General features: G+C 37.3%; 1 pseudogene; it reads left to right on the top strand.

Moving 5' to 3' along the window:
* The window catches only part of LOC109464497, a 41,592-nt pseudogene extending 18,171 nt beyond the window's left edge, over nucleotides 1-23,421 (top strand).
* Nucleotides 23,422-26,098: the final 2,677 nt, after the last annotated feature.

Below are 26,098 nucleotides of genomic sequence, written 5' to 3'. Positions count from 1 at the left end.
TGTAGATGGACTCTTTTCTGTTGTAAAAACGAAGGTCAAGTTACAAAATGGTATACCTGGCATTTTGCAGCGGCACCGCAGGGGATTTTTATGCATTTGTTGATTGAATGTGTACAGCATATCCCGGAAAGCTGTGGATGGCATTTGGTAGGCGAGTAGCAATTATGGAAACAAAGGTGAAGTTCGAAAATGGCTATTCTGTGACGTTCTTACGTTGCTGCAGCGGAGTTTGTTTTTCTGCATGCGTTTTTGTTTGTATACAACATAACTGAGGTGTTGGATTGTATTATGTAGCAGGGGAGAGTTTGAGGGGCTGGTCACCACATATAAACGAATGTGTTCGAGTAAGAATAAACAGAAAAGTAGTTTGTTAGGCTAGACCATGTGAAGGTAGAATGAATGCATTTGCTTTGCAAATGTTACCTTTCTTGTTTGATATTTATTCATTTTGGCCGAAGACACAGCCAAGGAAACCCAACTAGCACGGAGCTATTATCGTGTGGCGTCATGTGGCGTAGGGCATTCGGCCCAGAACCTATGGACTTAAATCTACCTACATATATATACATGCCCCGACGTTGTGCCACTGGTTTTGTTGCTTGAGTAACAGTTTTCATGTGTAAAGATAAGGTTTCACAAAGTCCATACACATTTTGATGCTTTGGTTAGCTTCGATGTTTCTTTTAGCTTTTAAAGGTTCTTTATATCTTTCAGGTACGAGTATCTAACAAAATATGTTTAACTTAGTGCTATCTCTGTCGATGGTGACATGTGTATATACATACGAATGATACATTTTACGTTGACTAAATACTGTAAACCTTGCGAAGAATTTCTTTCAATGCCAGTATAAAGTTACATAAGACTGAGTGGATTACGTCCTGAGGTCTAGACGGCGCCACGAAATGTTGGCTTTGACCCTAACAGTTACAGTACAGCTAAAAGAGGCTTTGCTAGTAAATACGGTAAAGGTATTTTCGAAAGTGGTCGCTAAAGCCGGGCACTTGAAAGTGACTGTCCACCGTCTATGTTGGTTTGCTCTTGAATACCAAATATTGCTGTCATCATGCATTTAGAATGACAAATGCATGTTTAAACGTGCCGTCACCACATGCAGCGCATCGTCTATGTGGCGGTTATCAATACATTGCAAAGTTCTTTCTCTCGCAACTACAGAGGCATGCCCACACATTGAAACAAATGCCGCTTCAGCAAAGCAGAAAATAGGATCATCACTCCGGCAGAGCAGAAAATGGCGATGCGCCTCACCATCTGTCTATGTGTAACCAATCGCGAAAACATAATGAAAAGATCTGAGAAAAAGGCGGGGCAGGGACATGCTTTACGTCAATGAATGAAGATTGAAAAGATACTGACAAATTGTTGCCAATAGATTGGAAAAATAGGTATAGATTTTTAAATAGACCATATCGTGGTCTACCCCTTTGAAACAGTCAGCTAACTTCAAAGTTTACTCCAACCTACGGCATTCATAAAACCAGTCTTGAACGTCGATCTCGTTGATATGATGTTTTACGTACTAAGCTATTCACATCTATCGAGTCAAGTACTGTAATAAAATAGATTTCATCAGACTGGATGCTATAGACAGATTTATATCATTATATTGAAATGAGCAACAACTATCACACTGCAAAATAGGTAGATCCATAAAAGACTATTAGAGGGAATGCCAAAACTCTTGATTATCCCAACTTGATTGTATATTATATTTAATTTAGTACTTTATGCTTAGTACCTCTAAAAGTTTCATTGTATGCCCTTTTCTTTTTGTATTATGTTCACTAGTCGTTGCCATACATTGTACCATGTAAAATTGTCTTGAAATAAAATTCTTCTTTTTTTTCTTATAACCAGTCTTGACTGACGATCTCGTTGAATTTCATATGTCTAATTCATAACAACGAGATCGTTGTTATGAATTTCATATGTCTAATTCTCTTTTGGTCTACAGACAGCTCTGATGTCGTTATGATTGCTGCCGTCACCATGGGAGTTGTACTGGGAATACTGTTCGCCATAGTGCTGACTCTGTGCCTTAGAGCGAGAACCATATGGGCCTCTCGTCTGTCCAAATCGGGTAAGCTCTACCAATGCCTAGATTATTGTGTTGTATTGTGAAATTTATCTGCTAACTCAAACTTTACTACTCAAGACTTAAAATGTAACAACTGTGTCCATAATATCACCAGGGTCCATAATATCGCCACCTTGAGAAATAGTGTGCTTAAAGATATTTTTATTGCAACATGCTTTTGGTAAGCAATCCTTCACACATCAAATGTACATACCTAGGGTATGCTGCAGTAAAAATACCTTTAAGCACACTGTTTCTCAAGGTGGCGATACTATGGATCCTGGTGATATTATGGACACAGATGTTACGGGGGGGATGGACAGTTTTGTGACATTTTTAAAAAACAATTACGGAGACAATAACACAATGTTGGGGACAATTGGGTCATGATCATTACCGACAAGGTAAGTTGTTTAACCCTAAACAGTACACCTGGGGTCCGCGCGGACCCCAGCACTATATATTCTGTAATATCTTTTTTGTTTCTAAAGATTTTTTTCTGAAATTTTAGGTAATTGTCACCCACAAAGTTGTCTTTCAATACAGTGCAGAAAACTCCGTTTCTACCATTTATAAAAAAATGGACCCCAGCCGGCTTTCGATCATAATGGATACACTGGCGTTCTTATACATTACCTTATTTCCGTTTTTATATGTTTTTTATGCACTCATCGTATGTCTACCAAGTTTTCAGAGAATGGTGTAGTAATAGATTAAATTTTAATAACTTTGGTGTAATTATGACGTCATATGACGTCAGAGCTAATAATATAGTCCGCCATATTGGATTTTGACCAATGACGTCATCAAATTAGCATATTCTATGCATATTAAATGATTTAACTTATATTTAATAGACCCATTCGACTTTCACAGATCGCATAATTTGCCTACGTCACAGGGGGGACATTTCGATAGAACGTCATTCTAGAACGCTGAAGTCGAACGGAGCTTGCGCTCTCGGTGTCCCCCCTGTTAGGTCATTTTTTTACTAAAAGGTAGGTAAGTGTCTATTTTCTTGGTAATATATGCGGACATGACAGGAAAACAGGCACCAACTTTGTATGGTGGCATTCCGTACAGCAATTTAAGGTTATTTTGTTTTGTGACGTATGCAGTTTATGCGATCCGTGAAAGGAACTTTCGAAATGTCCCCCCTGTGACGTAGTTTCTATTCGAAATGTCCCCCCTGTGACGTAAGCAGTTAATGCGATCCGTGAAAGTCGAATGGGTCTATTATGTAAGATGTTATTAATGTTGGAAAAGAAGTGTAATTTAATATAAAACTCAGAAAATTTTTATGTTTAAACCAAAATTACTTCTATTTTCAAAAAAACTGCCTGCTAGAAACCCGTTGCCATGGCAACACAAAAAAACATCAACTTAGTAGTATTAAACTAATATGAGCTTTTTTCCAGAGACATTTTAGGAAAGGTCTCCAAATTTGATACTTCTAGCGAAAGCCGTTTAGCCGCTATCTGAGATCAAAGTTGGGCCTCAAAAGCCCCTTCAGTCTGAAATGGGTTTAAAAATCGGGTATTTCTTCTTGTCTTCTTTTCTTCACCAAAAAATAGAAAAAGTTCAAAATGTATGATTTTTGTATGCAATGTGGACACAGAGGTTCTCACATCAGTTTGCAAAACAATTGAGCTGGTAGCATGTTGATAATTTCAAATTAGCAAAAAACTGTCTTGGGGTCCGCGCGGACCCCAGGTGTATAGATTAATCAGTCCGGGAAGGTGTACTGTTGAGGTGATGATTCTAATGACTCTGAGTATATCTTGGTAGCATACATCATTTGTAACAACGCCTTGTCCATTTTATCATTTCACAAGAAAAATCACAAAACAAAAAAGTAAGGGAAGCAAACAAACTAATGCGATATACATGATATACACATTATATGACTGTATACATATTCATGAAAATATCTGATTGCAACACTAAATATGAGACGTTTTCTGTTTTTCCTTATACCGTGCCTAAACAGAGGAGGAACTAGCAGTGAAGCCATCCTCACACACGAGGTATGCGTTTATGAGCATCTATGTAATAACTATTTATCAGCAACGAACAGCTGATGTTTATAACCGTACAAACCGTTGCTGTCTTTGACGTGTCCAATTTACAGTGCAACAGATACATGTGTGAAGGCCTTCTACTGTACACTTTCCATCATTTGGTTTTGTTTATTATATAGTTTTGTTTGCACTTAAAAACAATTCAGTATGTAGTAAATCATGTAGATGGAGGGGGTTCCCCTTAAATACAATAATTATTATTTATTATTATTACTTTTCGTCGGTTACATATCTTTAGCACACATGCATTGTAAATAAAGAAGAAACAAAAGTAAAAAAAAACATTACATGACATAACTAATATCTTACTCCCTTGTATAGTTGTAAGTTCCCAAACGGACTAGCAACAATAGAGCTACAAAGGGCCAATGGGATTGCAACACACCGTTCAACCGTCAGCCAAAATACGGTTGTAATACCCAGTCCATGTAAGTTGTGATACCTACTTAACATAATAAATATTGGATTCGAATACGCCAGTGTATCTCACTAACAAGAAGAATAGAAGATATAGATGCAATCATGTATTGTATTTGTATGTATTTGTCCTCTGCGTTGGTGGCGATATAAAATAAGTTAATGTAACTTGAGTGTGCTGTTACCATGTCTAGGCATGAAATGTTCAATGAAATGAAATGTTGGAATGATAATCCATGTATTATACATCGTTATTCCTATATTTCATATTTACTTTACTAGTTTAATGCAGTGATGCTATTATTCCTACTCAAATTGATACGCAGAGTAAATACTAACAAAATGTAGTCATGTAGTAGTTATAGTCATGAAATCGTAGTTTTGTAATTGGATTTAATAGTAGGAATTAAAACGTGTCTTGAATGCCCATCTTTTTTTAAATGTAACTTTAGAAGGAAATTCGTGCTTTCCTAAAATTTTTTAATTGATTTTCAGTCACGGAGGTTCGGACAGCACATGGAAGAAGAACTGTGGCGAAAGAAAACAAAAGTGGAGATGATGAATTCCAGAGAAAGTGTCCTTATTACATTGGAGAACTGAAAAGCAAACAAGATAATGCGGTAATATTCTAACTTTTTTCACACACAAAATATGAAAATCAATAAATAGGATGTGTTGATAATTCTGTAGATTTGTATCAGCTGTGATGCAAATAAACAGAATCATAACCCTCTGAATTATCAAACATGCTAATACACGTATCTGGCCCGGTCGTTAATAATGTTAATCCACCACTTGATAAGGATCACGGGAACGAATTACTATGCCTGTCCATTCCTGCCTTTATCAGAACCAGCCGAGTATCAAACGAGGCAGAGAATGCCTTCAGAGAGCCTATTGTTAAGATTTTATCGACATTCATCCCGGCTAAGGTCGCTGGATCAATACTAGTTCGCGTTGGTTTGAAAGCATGTTGGCATGAACTTGGCTCCTGCATTGTGAAACTCTATTCACATTCTGGTCTTTACTGATGCCTACGCCTCTCCGCATAACTGATCTTACGACATGCACAACACAATGTCAAGGTCTAGAGATGCTCCTCCATACAGAACACTATTATCAGTACAATCGATGCTATGTTACCAAGTTAAAAACATTTTACAGTGTTTGCTTTACCACCATGCAGAGATATTTGCCAACTTTGAAGAGGAAAAAAGAGATTGATGAGCCAGATGTTGATGAAGATGACATGAAAAACTCGCTAGCACAACTTGGTCTAAAGGATGACGAGAATTCATCATCACGTCTTCATGGAACGACCAGGTAAGAATGTCACGTCACTCCGTCATGTTTGTGTGTTCGTAACTGCAATTCGTGATGCATTTTTTTTGTCTGAATTTTTAGGTATTGAATAATTCGTCGTTCCTGTGCTGTATATGATGTCTTCTGTTGGGGTTAACACATGCGAGACTACATGTAATGACCACTTTCAGAAGAGGGGGGAGGGGCACGTATTGTGATAATTGTGATGTAACTCATCCTTTAACCCTATCTAGACCGCGCTTTTTTGGGCTTGGTGGGACCGGGAGGGGGGCTCTTTCGGCCCCCCCTCAGAACTCGCGAACGGTATATCGTAGGACCACCAAATTTTCAGAGGATAGTGTACTAGTAAAAATTTATCATATGTACAATTTTTATGTTGTTGTGACGTAATATGACGTCATTATGACGTCATTAATGTGATTTTATTGGCCAAAACCGTCTAGATAGGTTATTCCCTGAAAACTAAACAGTATACGACATAACTTTACCAAAAGTGTTTATGACAGAATATTAGGATGTACTAAGTCTTATGTTGCCCATAGCAACACCGGTGACGTCATAAAATGACGTCATGCATATATTACCTATCCGCCATCTTGGATCATCAATCTTGAATTTTGAAAAATAGTTTTTTTTTCAGGATAAAGCCTAAAATACATTGTAAACAGACTAAAGACGTTCATATGAACCTTTTTTGTAAAAAGAAATGGGAGTGTTGATGAAATTTTAAGGAAAATAAGCTGTATTTACCTGATGTAATGATATGGTCCACCATCTTGGATTTCGCCCAATGATGTCATCAAATTAGCATAAATTATGCATTTTTAATGATAAAATTTACATATAATTATATGTGATGTTATTAATATTAGAAACAATGTGTAACTTGACATAAAACCCATAAAATTCTGTTGTTTAAATGGAAATTATTATATTTGGCAAAAAATGCCTGTCAGAAACCCGTTGCCATGGCAACAAGAAAAATCATTATCTTTTTCCACTGATACAAATTTGTTGCCAACAATATTTTAGGAAAAGTCACCAGGTTTGGCGGTTCTAGCTTTAGCCGTTCAGACGCTATGTGACATCAAAGTTGCCGCGGGCACTTTTAGCCCCCCCCCGGTCTAGATAGGGTTAAGTTATGTTTAAGTTATGTAATAAGTTGCGTGATTGGCAACATTTTTGTTTATATTATGTCCATAAATTGTAAGCAGTTGTTGTGAACATTATACATTATATATCTCCCAGAATTTTGTTATTTCAAATTTCTTGTTTTTTTTTTATATTTCGCTATCGAAATAAGGGGCTGAATTTCTATTTTCTGTTGGTTTAAACTGGAGGATTCGGTGCCCAGGGCGACGCAATAAGGAAGTACTCCCCACTGTGGCTTCTCCAGCAGCTTGAATAGTGAATTGACCCCCATAACCACATAAACTAATAAACATCCTAGACGGTCCAGCCACCGAAAACAATGGCAGGGACAGATTAGCATAATAACTGTCACTCTTTTTGAACAAATTCAAATGTTTTTTCTATACTGGTTTTCAAACTAACAATATCAAACCATGCAGAATGATCGGGATAGCTGTAACTGAGTCACATAAATCAAGAAAATACTATCTGCAACTTTCAGTTTCTGGAAAACCAACTTTGTGGTCAAATTTCAATTTTTCAAACTGTCTTGTCAACATTTCATCAAAGCCTCTAATTATAGATATCTAAAATGGCAACCTCACAACTGAATTAGCTTGGATAGTAAGTGAGTCTAGAAATATGGGTTGCAATTGTGGTGTCAATTTGGTAGTATGAGAAAGCAGCACTAGTATACATGTAGACTGGATCTCTGTTAGAACTGTTCAAGTAACTGCCGGCCAATCTATAACACCACCAAACCTTGGCAAAACAGTACAGTGGTGTAATTACTATATTCTGGGTAAGGTGAGGCTATCTTCTTTCTGTAAAACAGACTGTACATGTACATAAATTCCTTATCTGTCTTCAATATGTTACAAACACAAAGTGTCTTCAAGAGCCCTGTGCCCATGTTACCACCACAGTAGTCAGGGACAGAATGGGGCCTGGTAGTTTACGTTAGCCGAATTTATTGGGTTCTTATATAGTGCAAGCCTGCTCTTTAACTATGATTGAACAATTTTTGTTGAAAGGGATGGCTTCTATAGTTGCAATATTTTAGTTGTAGGTAGCCTGGATTAATTTTGATTAAGCAGTGATAGTCGGTAGATCTAAATTGTGTATCTTTAGAGGTTTAAAGAGGACTATCTTCCATGGTGATGTTCTAAAAGTGTCCATATTTTATCCGTTAATCACAAATCTTGATGAAAATAACATGATCGGATTTTTTTTCTCTCTTTGCAGTTCTGATGGGAGTTGTGACTCTTGCCTTGATGACGCAGCTGTGAAATGTCATGGAACGATGCGATGTCAGAAGCAGATAGTTCTTAGCTAAATAGAAAGAGAAAAATAATTCGAAGAGGCTCGTATAAAATGTCTTTCCACCGGTCCTTCTATTTTCATACACTCTATAAATGTATTTCTGCTTGATGAAGACCAAATTAAAAACCTTGTCACACATTCACGACCTTCCCCGAACTTGCTCCCGAACACCAGCCGACTAGGTTAGGCTGACGTTCAGGAGAAGTCTGACCAGATGTAGGCCACGCCTACCTTTTCATACGAATCGAAATGAGTTAAATTTGAGTCAAATATGACCACGCCTACCTTTTCATACGAATCGAAATGAGTTAAATTTGAGTCAAATATGACCACCGAACACACCACCGAACACTGCTTACTCGAAAGGATGACTGGTGTTCTGCTGACAGCCGCATACCACCCAGTCCCCGAATGTTTTAAATTTTGAAACATTCGGCTGGCATACCAGCCGACCTAGCCAATTTTGCGCCGAACTACTCCTAACCATGGTTGGGGGCCTTCGGCTAGTGTTCGGGAGGCCAAAATCGTGAAAGTGTGACAGTGTGTGGCTTATAAATTCAAATGTAGTCTCACAAGACTCAATGATGCCAGCTGTGACTGTTCGTGTTGTACAATCTATATTGCACCGAAATAGGAGCTTGAAATGTATCCCCTACAGCTAGAAATTATCCAAACCCCCCGTGCAACCGCAGACTATTTGAATGAAGACACATCGATAGCTTTTAGGGGTTTCTCAGATATCCATAGATTGGAAGACTAGACATAATTTGAATGATTTGAATGGAATTGTGTATTTTACTAAACTTTTGCTTTGTAATTGCTTAATAGGCAAACTATGGTGTGTGCTTCTCTTTACTTGATGTTGTTTAATTCTAACAGTGAATCAATATGCTAGAAAACGAAAGCTCTTTGGAATTGTCATTTAAGCGTGTTTCAATAATCAGATGGTATGTATTTATAAATCAGTGGAGCAACTTTTTATGACATCAAAAATTGAATGACAACAGGCAAAAAGTTAAAATGGCAGTTGGACCTCTGTGACTATAGTTGATGAAGAATAAATGCCATATTTACACCCACTGTGTATTAGTCACATCCGTGACCAAAACAGCATAAAGAAAAATCTTAAACCGTTTTACAACGTCTAGATCATAAAGTCGGCGTTTTGATAGAGTGCTAAAAGCATAACCAGTAGTAACTTGAGGAATAAACTGTTTTGTAATGCCTTATAATTTGTTAATATTAATGACGCATATCGGTCAGCAAGACAATGTCTTAAGTTTTACAGCGTGGTATTGATATACAGTGTACAATAAAGGAGAAGTATATGCACATTCTCTATTATAAAGGAGACAACAGAGAGAGGATCCACTCAACTGCAACATGGTTAATCGTAAATGTATACTACTTCGATCATCTGTAACTTCCTTTGCAATTTTAAGGTATTCTGATTTTAAGGGTCTATGGTAACGGTTATAGCTGCCTTGAGCGTGTATCCTTACAACACAGTGACTGGAACTTTAATATCATAAAGATTTAAGACCGACCATTCATGTACCGTTGCTTGAGGGAGAACAGGACTTACAAATTCGATACTTTTAACTGAAGGCAATCAAACAGACATGCACGGTGAGGGAAAACAAAGATGACTAATCCCCGCCGAGACAAAAACTAATCTCTCCTGTTTAATAGCGGCGCCAAAGATTCATTTACCAGGTTAGCAGTAACTAGGGCAGTGACAGAAGCTGTTGCGGTCTGATGGACAGTGGTGTCAAGGACCGCAGGGTCTGTTGAACGGATCCAATCTTCTAAACTGAAAGTTGCACAAAGTCCTGATTATGTGACTTAATTACAACTAGAGAAGTAACATTTGCAAAGCAAATGCATAATGTTTACCCTCGGACATCGTCTGCTTTGTTAATTATTACTCAAAAACTGTTGTTATTACTCATGTACTACTAGTATATGGTGACAGGAGCAGAGCAGACCATGAAATTGCAACATTATGTAACCCAACACCAGTCACCATGGTGACAGACGTCAACAAATCATGTCATTGGTCAGGTCAGAGGTCACTGTTTGGAGAAAAAGAGGAAGAAACTGAGCAAAAACAATATGTTTTCCTTCGGTAAACATAATTATCTGGATCATTATACATTGGTTTGATATTGTTTGAATTGGTTTGAATTTTCATATTCGCCCATTTTATAAATTTACCACCCCCTCCAATATGGAAGTTGTAACGATTACCTTAAAATTATCACCACCAATTACTGGGAGCTAGGTTAAAAGTGAGTAAGTTGGTATAGAAAATTACCAATACGTTATTTTTATAATTTATAGACCTGGCGTCTTTTTGTGATGTCTAAAATGCTTTTAATAATGCATTTGGGGTGCTTTTAAGAAATGTTTCATAAGACAACGTTGAAGGTGAAACGTCTGAACGATGCTAAAAAGAATTTTTCAAATCAGTTGAAACCATTAGACGATTGCTTCCCACAGTATCATTATTCACAAACTCCCAACCATCGATACCTTTGGACGTCACGAACACGATTGATTTAACATATTACTCCCGATGGATGGAGGCAAATCTATATTTCCATACCTTAAAACTTCTTTCAACACAAGTTCAATGTAATATAAGTATCAATTGAAGCCGATGCCCTGCACGGAAACTTGGACTGTTCTCAAGGAGTGTCTGCAAGATTTCCCCAGCGAGTCATCCTGTCTCCCATAACTCTGGATTAACTATCACACGCACGTTGGATCGACGTGGTAGCCCGTATCCAGTTAAGATCAAGGCCCTAAGATGTCAGAAGTCTATTGATCGCACCGCCATGGGTTGGAGAATTTAGATCTAAGATACAGAGTTATGACAGATACACCTCTTGAAGCGACCCTATACCAAGTCCGGGTCAGATGGCTCTATCGTATTCACTTCATACACTGCGGTTTATGACTGGTGATGCAATGCCTTGTTTCACATGAAATATCACCAATTAAATCAAACAACATCATTTTGACTTTTTATTTGATGGTATGGACTTGAGAGAACCCTTGAGTGTTTTGGCTGGATACATTTTATCGAGCTCCATTTAAGTTCCTTTACTGTTTTCTATTGTGGATAATTAATTGTGAAATCGTAAAAGGTAAAAAGGCAATGTAGTTGAGCTGTTCTGGATCATGGAGAATATAAGAGAAACAGAAAAAAAGATTTGATGAATGAACACGAAGGCTCTGGTAATATCATATGCCGAATGTTTTCAATCTAAGGCCACAGCAAGTAATTTACATGGATGACATCAGCGCGCGCATTAATTTTCGCCTGATTTTGGAGAAAGAAATTTTGTTGCCTTCTGACAGTGGTCAGATGCCTAAAATGGGCAAAGATGTCTGTTACCATGCCGGAAGGTGGATACCAGATAACTAAGAGAGGAGACAAGAAATGCTCTGATTTAATGCTTTGTTTCTTACTTTGATGTAGTGATATGTGATGTTGGTTGTGTATATGTGATGTTTCCTCTGAATAATTGTACAATGCCATTTGTACAATGATTGATCAAAATTTTGAAATGTAAGAACCTTATTTTTTTCGGCCCGCCTTGTTTTATTCTCTCGCTCGCACTAGATTTTGGGTCTGCGGAGGATGTCATCCATAAAATTTACTTGCTGTGGCCTAAGGCAGAAAATGCGTCTCGTTGAAATATACGTAATTGGTTAGTTTCGGCGTTTGTTTTCTTGTTTTTGTGTGGTAGATACTTAATTACAATTAATAAGTATGATTTGACAATGATAGGGAACGATAAGCTTGGGGGCAAATGCAAACGTTTGTGTTTTTCAAAGTTTAATCAATTCAAAGGACATTTAGGTACACGTCCATGTGTATACTTTACAACACCACTTAGATGCATATTGGCATTTATAAATCTTAGATTGCCTCCAGTCGTTAAGTTCCTAACAAGTTCAACGTCGTGGAGAAAATACAAAAGTTTGTGTTTTTCAAAGTTTAATAAATTCGAACTACATTTAGGTGCACTTTCATGAGTATACTTTACGACATGCAGTGCACCACTTAGATGCATATTGGCATCTATAAATCTTAGATTGCCTCCAGTCGTAAAGCTCTTAACAAGTTCAACGTCATGGTAAAAATTGCAATAAAAAAAGTTAAAACTTTCAGCTACACTACCAAAATATTTTTCTCGTTTTTCCTTGTACAAAGAAAATGCATCTTGTAGCAAGAAAATTATTCTTTGAACAAGAAATTAAAAAAATCCCCGTAGCAAGAAAATTGTTTCTTGATTTTCCTTACTGTAGCAAGAAAATGATTCTGTCCACAAGAAAATATTTCTTGAACTAAGAAATAACTTTCTTCAAATTCTAAAAATTCTTAAGATTCTTGTTGGTGAGCATGATACTAGAAATATTTTCTTTTCTCTTTATAATATTAAAATAATAAAATTATTTATTTAAGAATCAACGTACAAAAACTTTTAAGAGTGCTTCTTCAATTTTCTTGAATATCCCCTTCACAAGAAAATATGTCTCGACATAAGAAAATGAGAAAAAACATTTTTGGTAGTGTAGCGAGACGAGATCCCAGTGCCGATCTTGAAATCGATGCTATCACATCTTCGTCACCACACACGGACATGTATATTCGATCCTATGTAAATTGGCAAGGTGCTATCACTCGGAACATGCTGTAGCTGGTCTCATTACAGGCAACCCCATGGTGATACCTTCCCAAGATCTTGTCGGCAACAATTACAACTAGGCGTCACCGTGTCTACACCTCTACTCACGGAGTTTCCGGAGTAGTGAATTGTCTGCAACAGACATCTCTATGTTTGCAAAATGATAAAGGTCTTAGTTGACGTATTCAATACAACCGTGTTATCGAAACGAATGCTCAACTTTCGTCTGAAAAGGGCATGCAATGAATTTAAGTATAAGAATGACACGTAACTTTATAATTATAAACTTGTATTTGATTAGGTTCGCAACGTTTTAAAGTTTTTGGTGAAACGTCTGGCGTTTGCTGGAACAAAACGCCAGATTATATACAGACCTTGATTAATTTACACAACTGGGTTGACACAAGGCAATATGTAGACGTTTTGATCACTATCCATTAATCTTCATTAACGAAAGAAAAGGATAAATTGAAAACGTTGAGAAATTTATTTGATTTCTAATCTATTTATTTCCCATTTCTTTCAATGATTAAGATCACTTGACAGTGATCGAAATGTCTAATAAAACCTTGTATCAGTCCAGCTAGTAGTATAGTAGTAGAATGGTTTATTTAGAAACTCAAACTCAAACATATATACACAATATACTCCGACAATAGACTCGCAGGCAACCTTACTGGATGCCTGAATTGCTCTGTGGTCAACACAAAATATCGTTTAAGTATGCTGTTAAAAGGTATAATAATTGTTAAAACATTATTGATACACATTGCTAAAATTTAAATTAATTATAAATATTCCTCTGCTTTAGACATTACGCCAGTTCTGGAGTTGTAATTAGTTAGACAGTCAATATGCATATTTCAAATCGTCACATTGGGCAGTAATAACAGTTTTGGTAAGAAGGTGTTGTAACAACATTAGCAATAAATGACTTTTACACTTAGTTGTAAATATTCTTAAGGATCTTTATATTACATGTATTTTATTATATTTCTGGATAAGTAACCTTCGTACAAGTAAATGACATTTTTAAAAGAAGATCTTTAACAAATCAATCGAATATATGAACCAGTTGTGCCCATCAGCTTACCAACAAATCATTCAAGATTCAAGATGGATTTATTGTTTTTTCGCAGTTAAAACACCTGAATTGTAAACCAATTAATACATCATTAATAATCAATACAAAACATCGGTACATTAAAACTACAGGTTTGCGATCTATATAGGCGCACGATTAACAAACCAATAAAAATACATGTTTCATACATTATAAATTTCCCGGACAACGTTTGGTACAGAACACTGTACTAAGAAGACAACAGTCAGGGGTTTAGTCCATAGTTATTGAGTAGTTGGACCATGAACGGTATAGGCGAGTCCTTATATCTGTTGGTTCGTGCTCTCGCACAGTCTAACATCTCGCTGTTTCTAGTACTACGGCCAGTTATTTGTGATCTCTGTGGAGGTAGCCAATCTCTGTACTCTGACCTGACAAGTCGTGATTAAAGTAACAAGAAAGTAGGTCTACATCACTTTGCAAAATCGATGCGTTGTCTCAAAGGTCCTGCCGGAGTTGTGTTATCAAATTGTAGGTTAATTAGGTCACCACAAACTTGGTCAGTGTTTTGCCGACTGGAAAGCACCGTGATTAATTGATTAATGTTCGTGACACGAATAGAGGACAGTTTCGCGTGACCCACCTAAATGGAAAAGAGTGTCTTTTCACTCTCAGGATTCCTTGATATGATATACGAGGATCATCGTTACGATAGACGTCCAATGGGCATATCAGTTGAGCTTATATATCAAGTCAGTTCTTTGCCCAAGTCAGTTCTAAATGGAAAAGAGTGTCTTTTCACTCGCAGGATTCCTTGATATGATATACGAGTATCATCGTTACGATAGACGTCCAATGGGCATATCAGTTGAGCTGATATATCATATCAGTTCTTCGCCCAATATCTAATTACCTATCTGATATGTACTAGATATCCGAAAAGCGATCACAAAATTAAGAATTAGTTGTCATAAATTAAACATAGAAATGGGTCGATACAAGAAAATACCAAATGACCAAAGGTTCTGTCCCTTTTGTCCAAACATGATTGAAAATGAGCACCATTTTATAATGGATTGTACACTATACAATGATAAGCGCCTATTGCTGTTCACCTTTCTTTCCACTTGTTCAATTGATTTCAATATGTTAGATCCTATAGATAAATTCAACTACATTCTCAGGGGAGATAACCAATACAGTCTTCAAATAGAAAAAAGAACGTTTCGATCTTAGAGAACACATGTTAGAGAATAGTTAAACCTTTATTGTTACCGCATACATAATATTATACTCTGTACGTAAGATGACGTCATCCACACATGTATTTAGCTTTGTTAGATCTTTAGTTAAGTTGTAGAAGACCATACAAAAGTCCCTGTACTTTTTTGTTGTGTCAATAAAGAATCTCTATCTCTGTAATGTTTGTGTTTACACATATTAACGTTATTGATTGTACCTACATATACCTGAAATGATTATGAAAAACTTAAACTGTTCTCCAACTCAAAATTTGACTCACCAGAAATTTTCGACTGAATCACTCAGTCTTCCTCAGCTATCTGACCCAAATGCTGTGGACACGTGATTTTTCCCACGTGTGACGTCAGCAAAGGGTCAAAGGTTGTCTGAAGTCGATATCGCCCCCCGTCCCGGTTGAACCATGGTTGAAGTGCCCTGATGTGTATGGCCTCTTTTATGCCTCTCTTGAAGTAATCCTTGCTGACGTCACACGTGGGAAAAATCACGTGTCCACAGCATTTGGGTCAGGTAGCTGAGGAAGACTGAGTGATTCAGTCGAAAATTTCTGGTGAGTCAAATTTTGAGTTGGAGAACAGTTTAAGTTTCTCATAATGTAATTTACCAACTGAGATGAACTTTCATACTGATACCTGAACCTGCTTCATTCATATTTATGAAATTGGAAAATTTAAATGACTTCTAATACCTTTGCAGCTTAAATTGGTTTCCCAAAAACTTTTTATGACTTTAAGATTCGTTGTAGAGGTGGATGTGATTTGGAGACTACTTCCACGAAATATGCACGTATAAAATATGTATTAACGTTGATGTGAACTTGCGATATTAATTGAAGGAATAATGTCGTCGCTATGAATGCGAACTTGTAAAAAAACACACGTTCACTCTTTAAAGTTGAACAAACATATATACTACAAATCATATTAACCCGAAAGTCCAATGCGAACTTGTAAAAAAACACACGTTCACTCTTTAAAGTTGAACAAACATATATACTACAAATCATATGAACTCGAAAGTCCAATCGAACTTGTAAAAAAACACACGTTCACTCTTTAAAGTTGAACAAACATATATACTACAAATCATATGAACCCGAAAGTCCAATCGAACTTGTAAAAAACACACACGTTCACTCTTTAAAGTTGAACAAACATATATACTACAAATCATATGAACCCGAAAGTCCAATCGAACTTGTAAAAAAACACACGTTCACTCTTTAAAGTTGAACAAACATATATACTATAAATCATATGAAGCCGAAAGTCCAATCGAACTTGTAAAAAAACACACGTTCACACTTTAAAGTTGAACAAACATATATACTACAATTCATATAAACTCGCGAAAGTCCAATGCGAACTTGTAAAAAAACACACGTTCACACTTTAAAGTTGAACAAACATATATACTACAATTCATATAAACTCGCGAAAGTCCATTAACCCTGGAAACCATGCAGGTTAATTCCCGCGTCTGGATACGGGCGTTAGAGTAACGAGATCATGTATAACATCGTCTGCAACAAACACGGAGTCACGGCTGGTAATACCGAATATATTACACGTCAGTAACTCAACGTCAGCTGTAGAGATGGGAAAATTTATTACTATTAATAAAAAAAACATATCCGAACCGACCCCATCATGTAGGGCACAGCGGAGGAACGATAAGTTCCTAGTCATGCTCAGACCCTGAATATTCACGGCCGACCTGATGTGAGTGTCTGCAATGGATCATATCCCACAATCTAATAAGAATGTCGACCTACATGGAAGGTGCCTCGTTGGGTTTAGAGACCCCTAGGCCTACACAAACGTGGACTACATGATTCTTTATGTAACATAACACATATGTGAACGTACTAAGACGTTACCATATGTTTCGTGGCGAATGAGAAGATATTACGTTGTATGGCCACAGCAAGTAATTTTTTTGGATAACATCCTCCGCAGACTCCAAATCTAATGCGAGAGGGCAAAAAAAAGAAGGCAGGCTGAAAGAAAACAAGGTTCCCACAATTTAAAATGTTGACTCAATCATTGTACAAATTGTATTGATTCAGTAGGAACATCACATATACACAGACAGCGTCACATATCACTGCAAAGTAAGAAACAAAACATTAAATCAGAGCCTATTCTTGTCTCCTCTCTTCATAGTTATTTGCCATTCACCTTCCGGAATGGCAACAGAAATCTTTGTACATTTTCGGCATATTGACCATTGACAGAAGGCAACAAAATTTCTTTTTTTTTAATCAGGCGAAAATTAATGCGCGCGCTGATGTCATCCATAAAATTACTTGCCGTGGCCTATGTTGAATAACAGGTCCTTTAAATAACAAGCAACCATGATTCCCTATAACAGTAGCAAAGACTAAACGCTAGACTCTCCACATTCTGATTGACAACAAGATCCCCCAAAACGTATATTTTAAAGATATCAGTTTTGGGGATTTTCTCATTGACAACAAAATCCCAAGAACGTATATTTAAACATATGAGTTTTTGAGGATTTTGTTGTCAATCAATAAGGATGCTGACGTTTGGAAAACAAATCCACAGGAATATGACGAATAACAACATGTCACTGCAGCATCCTGATAAAAACGTCTTTTACAATGTATATCCTGAATGTAAATCCTAAGGCCATATCAATTTAATTTGTTGGTTCTCGGATTCGCCTCTTCATGTTTTTCTGATTTGCAAAAAAAAAGAAAGGTCCTGGTTCTCAATCAACGCAAATATGCTCATATTTTGCCCCCAACAGTTGAGGAAAAGTCATTTTCTTCCTAATTGTTACAGTTTTTCCATCTATCAATGCAGTGGTTTGATTAAAAGTTCAAAATTCATTGTTTAGATATTACCCCAGCCTTTTGTGTTGACTTAATGGCTCCTATCGTAGCAGTTGGGGCTATACTAGGATGCCTAGGCCTGTTTTTATTTATTTTATTTTTTCGAACCATCAAATTAAATTTGTGTTGCCGAATCTAAATTTATTAGTATAAAAACTTCCAGTACGTACGGTTTTTATATCGATTTTTTAAGTCAAATCGTACCTTCTTCCACTGTCGTTATGCATGAATGGAATATTTCATTAAGGACATGGGTCTTTCTTGTAACGCTTACGAGGGATTAAATACGTAATTTTGTACTACCAGTTTCATTATTAGTGTGTTTAATCCATTTATCCTGTACGTAAGTCAATTACTTTAGGATAAGGGAGATAATGCATATTGATACAGATATCACGAGTAGTAATGTCTCCATAGGTTATCGTGGTTAAGTGATATAGTAGTCATTTTGGTTCAATTCCCAAGAAGACTGTCAACATTGATACGTGACTCCAATGTTAAAGAACAGTAAACCGTGCAGGCAAGGCGAAAGAATGTCCCCGGGAAGAAGCTTGCTAACTCCCATTGTAAACCAAGATTAAGAAATCAATGGATCGTGACAGCAAAACGTATGGTGTAGGGTTATATTACCCTTGTCGTTACTTTGCCAATAATCATCGCATTTTTCTTATGGAAACTTTCTAATAAAAAGGTAATTCCCAAGAGACTGTAATGGTAAACTTAAAAACACAAGGGACAAACAACACCGCTGGATTTATCCCTGGAGTATCCTGAGACATATTGAACAAGCTCTAGTAGGATCAATCGTGCAGCAAAGTTTGATTCTGAGACCCTCCTTGAAATGAATCCATCATCCCTTTTTCTCAACTGCGGGTACTCCTTGGTACAATTAGACCCTTCGGACCCATCAAAAAACACTAGAAGGCTCTCTACAACGACTGACATTTCCGTCAACATTTCATTCGTTTCCGTAAAGGCTTAAAAACGTGCGCTGAGCGTCAATCATATTTCCTGTGATATTACACCAGGGACGTATGAGTCTCTATCTGACACGGGTATGGGATACTTTCATGACATATGGAGCCCAAGAGAACCTTACTTCCGCTCAATTTGTCATGATATTCTTCAAGCTTCATTGACTGGGACATATTCTGCGGGATAGTTTACGGACATATCAAAGAATCTCTCCATTCGTTATCTTTTATGTGCAACCTTTCGGCCTCATCACCATAGTGATAGCACGATCCGAAATAGCATTTCATGTCAGCGCGGTTGTTTCGCTAGGCCGGGGGATCTTAGCCGGTTTGTCTGATGGGACATTACATCCTGAAGCATGTAGAAAAAAGGTCACGAAGTTGTTAGATTACCAACATCAATTTAGGTGAGCCTTCAGCAGACGGGAGAGAGCTTGTGACACGGCCATCTAGTGTTATCGACGTTAAAGGCACACGGCCCCATGGGGCCACAAGCTGAAGAAAGTCGAGATCAATCGAAACAAGATTTTTCACTATCGCCACTGACTTCTTGAAAAGCCAACGGTAACGAGCCAATCTAGAGCGTCTACTTAACTGAAATGTTCCTGCAGGTTGGGACGAGTTCTAGAAGAGCATAAATAAAGAGAAATTCTTTTATTACAGTGTTTTACATAATAGTACTTTCATACATGTAATGTATGTAATCTACGGCAGGTGGAACATCAACAGATACCAATTATGCAAATAGTGACCAAATTTGCATAATTAATGTGAAAATTCTGTGATTTCTTGATGATGAATAATGGGACTTTAAAAATGTGTGACATGTGTAAGTTACTTAAAGGTTAACATTAATATGCATATATTATGTTAATATAGAAGTCATTTGCATAATTAATGAGGACATGTTTACTTGAAATATTGCCAAAAGATAGGAATTTCACAAGCAAACTGTTATAATTTAAGTTTAGAAAACCATAAATTCAACTAGATTATAGTAATTATGATCTTAATTTTTTGATAAGACAAATCCCCCAAACATTTACATAAACTCTATATATTTAATGGGGGTATGAAGTCTCCGAATCGTCCGAAACTTGTTAATGAGTAGAAGATAATCGCATTTCATGATATTTTTTTCACGATAACACTTATGTAAATCACGTATCTTTGAATATTGTAAAATAAAAACTATGTAACTGTGAGTGATGAATAAAAAGACTGTTTTTACACTTAATCATTTTGGCATATGTAAATCTTGTTGGTATAAATATTATAAAATAAAAAACATGTTACTGTGGATGGTGAATAAAGAGGCTGTTTTACACTTGTTATACTTGTGGCGTACGTTAATCACGTAGTTATGAATATTTTGAAATTAAAAATACATAATTGTGGGTAATGAATAATGAGACAATTTTACACAACCAAGAGGTTTATTCAGTCAACGTATGTCGGTCTGTCACCTTCCTTGGTGACTTACCAACCTGATGAAACTATCCACAAATTGTGTGGATATTTTTAATCACAAAGAAAAGTATTGCTGGTCGAGGTGTTTAGTCGTGGAACTCTGTGCAGGTTCAACACAAGGGCATCTACATTTACTACAATCAGTAGAATTCATGGTAGAAATCAACTAACAGCAATCATTATGAATAATGCATTTCACAACCTCGTCTCGAGGAACAGCTATCAAACTGAAGGTCCATTAGGTAGGGTAACGGTCATGAGCACTTTGCAGCGATGAAATTTAGCTGGACCTTTCAAACAAGTTGTTACGTATCCTTTGGTGGGAAACTTATAGTAGTATAACATCGATTGAAAAAGAAAAGTTACCGAATAGAAAGGAAGACATCTGCTTTGGAGCTAATGCAGCGGATGACTTCACCACATTTTACATGACAGGGAAAGGAGAAACACAAATGAAACAATGCTTTACATTGATATAACTATAGTATGAAGTGACATATAACTAAGAACACAACAGTTAGATAGCTATCCCCTACATTATTGGTTAGGATTTTCATTTGCACAATGAAAACTTTTGAGTTTCAAGATAAAAGAAGCGTTCATGCCCCGCATTCCAATGCTGGAGCAGGAAAGTTTGACATACCTACCAAAACACTTGAATGTACATACTGTCAACATGGTATGGGTTGGCACAGCTGTTAATGCAGTTAACCCAATTAAATTCCAACAGCCAACCAACAAGAAGAATACAGGAAAGCATTCCTATTGGCGCTTGCTGTGCATGCCATTCTGATGACTCATGGGGAGTCATTCCCCAACTATACTATAAACTGTACTGTAGTGGCCGGAAAGCAGTCAAAAATTCCCCCAAAAAAGTTTAAGGGAGAGTATGCCAAAATTTGTGATGAGTTGTTGTTGGTAGATATATTAAGCATGCCCATAATAAATTTCTGATGATTTGGCTGTAATACTAGGTCTCCAGGATCCCAAATGTACAGATATTGTCAGAAAATGGCCCAAAACTTATAACTTCGCGGTGTGGTGAAGCCATAATGAAAGAAGAGGCCCATTAAGTGTTTATGGCATTTTACTCATTCAAGTTGTTGTCTTCGCTGGAATTTCTATAGTAAAAATAAGTATAAAAAAGTCTGGAGAAATACATGTATTACAAAACGAATCCAGTTCGCTATCTTTCCTGACTTCCAAGCCGTATATATTGGTTGTAATTTCAACTAGTGCATTTCCATGACTCATTTTAATTGTGAACACAGTGTCTTCATGTTTGCCTCCCCAGTCACGTTAGTCTAACCTTTTAAAGATGGCGTGTTCGGTGATACCTCGGAGCTGTCCGACCTTCGCGTCTGTCCCCTGATAACCACAAGGTACAGACGACAAGTAGGATTATTTCATGCATAGCGTGGGGCCAAAAGTCCTAATGGCATCCTTTCGGAATTCATCGTCTCGCCTTACTGAGATCCCGTGAGAGGATTTTCAGTCTACCCTGTAAATGCCAAACTCTCTAGAGTAGGATTAGAGTGTGGCACTTTCTAAATCAAACTTTACGAGCAGCAGCAAATTTAGGCATACAAATAGAGCATTGACTTACAATGGGCGTCACCCATTAGGCAATTAGCGTGCTTTTAAGCAAACACATCCTGTGGGAGCAAGATACTCTTTGAGTCTGTCTTTCGTTGATACATACATCCAGCGGCCGTAACGATCTTCTGACGTCTGAGGAGATGGCATAGATAAAGTCAGACAGGTTTAAGTGAAGTGGGGAGAATTTACGTCTGTAGTTGAAGTAGGAGAAAGACAAACAAGAAACTTTGGCTGTGTCAATTACCTGTTCAATTCAACTGTTCATTTGGGCTCCTTTTTGTGTACTTAGCTCTAAAATGTTTTTAAAAAATTGCTCGATTTTTATCTAAATTATAAACATATGTTTTTTTATTAGTTCAATAATTTTTGCAGATCTTTAATGGCCCGCTTCTTCTTGCAAATGTTAAGAAACACCTTTTTTTGCAAATGTTCATATTTAATTTTAACACCTCTATTTACCGTTAATAACGGTGGCCTTATGTCATTAACGCCTATCAGAGGATATCTGTTGCATATCGATGAACGTTTTTGCCAGAAAAAATGCGTAAGGCTCATTTAGTTCTTTTTTGAGATCGGCGCCACTATGTATGGAAACTTCGTGACAATACTTGAGAGATGGATGAAGTCTTGTCTGTAATCTTTGTGATTCAATTCTACAGTTTTTACACTCTTTTTTATGTCAACCCAACCATGGCTATCTCCTGAACATTTAGCAATCATCGAATTACACACGATCACTTAAAAATGATTTACCCTTTACACATCGCAAATCATACCACAGATCTTCCATAGCTAGGTGCATTGATAAATGGATTAATTACCCCCCTACCTAGTGGGTTTTCGAGGATTACCCCCAAGGATTGACGTTGAATGAATTTAGTCTCTGTGCGCTGAGTTTGGAATCCGAATAATCTGTTCTCGAAAATTGCTCTTCTTTGTTGGACAGTTATCGCAATCCTCCAAGCCGCTGAACCGTTTCGAAGATGAGAGTTTCATGGTTGAAAAGGATCTCTTCGCCAGGGCAGTATTACCTGCACAGTGTGGCAACGTGTCCTGGAGATAACACTGCTGCCCTTGGCCATAGATAAAGGTTTCAGCAAGTCAATAGGTGATAGCCAATAATATTTCTTGGAAGAACTCTATTAGGTAGAGCGGGAGCTATTCTTCGAGAAGGTTTCCAGGGCATCTTTGAGTTACTTTTTCATCTACTTTATCAAGATTGTCGACGGCTTTGCTCAATTGCCTGCAGGTTTTCCACTAAACCTTTAGTAGAAACTAGTACTGTGCTTACGTTATCTGAAGAGCTTCAATTTGAATATGGTCAGTGGTAAACCCAGGGGTCAATAACATTGAGTGAAACTTGATTAGGTTATCTTAGTCAGGCGAAAATGTAAATTTGCATTTCCCCCATCTAATGAATTTCCGGATCTCCATAAGGCTGTTCAATTTGAATATGGTCAGTGTTAAAACAAACTAACGTAGGGGTCAGTAACACTGAGTGACATGTCTACATTTCTTAGAAGTTTTCGGCATATTTGGTCAAAAATATGTATTTGCATTTTCTCCATCTTCTAAATTTCCTGACTTGCTGTGAGGCTGTTCTTGATTGTTACCTGAAATAATAGGAGTTACAAATACATTTTTATTCCATCTTGAAATATTGCACCCATACACCAATGCATTGTGGTGAAAATGCCATTAAGATTAGATGCCTCAATGATGTTGTCTTTAAAGATAACAGCTTTCTGTCTTGTAGGCCATTAAAATATTACTGAAATTATATTCTTACTGCCTGGGGGTACCGTAAATATCTTAAAACACGTACTAATGGACAGGATGAATTTACGAGCTCATTGGGTACGTATGTGCTCAAAATACATCATACAAACAAGAGTTCCGAGATTTCAAACCTCCATGAAATATCGGCTTGATATTTAGATGCAAATTTCTTCTGTAATTATGCAAATGAACCGCTTTAACATAATATATGTCCAGGATAAAAGATACAAAAACCGGAAGTTCGGCTGCAGTACCAAGGTCAGCCACCAGGAGGCCCAAAATCAATCTTGACCTTTGCCTACCCAACACCTACTCACATACCAAATATTATTACAATCCACTCAAAGGTCCAAACGTTAAGCTCGCCCCAAATGTCCGGAAACACAAACACACAGACAAACATACACGCAGACACACACGCAGACAAATAGGCCAAAAACAATATCTCCATTTTTCATGGAGGTAATAATACAGTTCCGTGAAGAGTATTACTCGCCAAATTTACGAATACAAAAGATGCTCTTTAATGACCCCTCTGCCTAACTCTGCTTCTAATGCAGGGGTATCAATTTGCAACAACTTCTTTGTTCTCAAAATGTCGAGACGCGGGCTGTGAACGAAAACTGTACACACTCAATGGTTGAAAGGAAAACGAGTTTTGCCGAAACAAATATCTCGTTGTAGAAAATTCAAACTCTACTACTGGATCAGTTACGGATTTTTATTTCCGGACGTTTCGAGTGACATCCATCACTCTTCTTCAGCGTCACAAATGAACAGAGAACCGATTCACTCTTATATACAAGTAACTAGAAAAACCGGTTAAACAACAAGGTCCGTAAGAAGCTTTATCATGTAAAAGAACGGTTCACGCAATATACAGGTAATTATAACTAGAAAAACCTGTTCAACAACCGTAAGAGTCTTTGTCATGTAAGGAAGGTTCCTATGGTAGGAAATTACCATAGGAAAAGTTACTGTCCCTTGGGCTGTGGCAGGGCGGGGTCCCATGTGCTTGAGAGTTCAATGCGGAGTCCCCCCTTCCTGTTCAGGGTGGGGTTGTAGATGCGCTCATAGATGGCCTCCTTCACTCCGCGCTCGTACCATCGTGGTTCACGGTCGAGGATGTCTGTTGCCTCTAGCTTGAAAGAGTGTCCCTGGTTGTGTTTGGTGTGATGGTAGATGGCAGAAGAGTAGCCGCTTGCTGTAGCCCTGCAGTAACTTTTCCTATGGTAATTTCCTACCATAGGAACCTTCCTTACATGACAAAGACTCTTACGGTTGTTGAACAGGTTTTTCTAGTTCTAATTACCTGTATATTGCGTGAACCGTTCTTTTACATGATAAAGCTTCTTACGGACCTTGTTGTTTAACCGGTTTTTCTAGTTACTTGTATATAAGAGTGAATCGGTTCTCTGTTCATTTGTGACGCTGAAGAAGAGTGATGGATGTCACTCGAAACGTCCGGAAATAAATAAAAATCCGTAACTGATCCAGTAGTAGAGTTTGAATTTTCTTACGAGTATCGTTTACCTGGATGTCTAACCTTCATCAACGTATCTCGTTGTAGAATTTACACTGTTTATGAAAAGTTGTTTGAAGTAATTATCAGGAACAGTGGCAAGATGTTATCACATATTTAATTAGTTTAATTAATTTATTTTCCTCTCTGATGTCCTTTTAAGTACAGGAAAAAGGAGGTTATCAAAAATGAATGCATAGGAATCATTATTACATTTTCCAAATGTTGTTATTACCTCCATGAAATGGAAGGTATTGTTTTTGGCGCGTCTGTGTGTGTGTGTGTGTGTGTATGTGTGTTTGTGTTTCCGCTTTTTTGTACCTTGATAAGTTCATAACGCCTTCATGGATTGTGGTGATATTTGGTATGCTGGTAGGTGTTAGGGGGGCGAAGGTCAAGGTCAAATATGGGCCTCCTGGTGGATGGCCTTGGTAGTGCAGTAGCACTTCCGGTTTAATGAGGAATCTCCTTTGCAGCCAACAGATGTGTCATTGTGTG

Source organism: Branchiostoma belcheri, unplaced genomic scaffold (assembly GCF_001625305.1).
Source record: "Branchiostoma belcheri isolate BF01 breed outbred unplaced genomic scaffold, Haploidv18h27 scaffold14, whole genome shotgun sequence".
NCBI lineage: Eukaryota > Metazoa > Chordata > Leptocardii > Amphioxiformes > Branchiostomatidae > Branchiostoma > Branchiostoma belcheri.
Note: the sequence above shows the minus strand (reverse complement) of the source record. Positions and strands in the feature narration are given on the sequence as shown.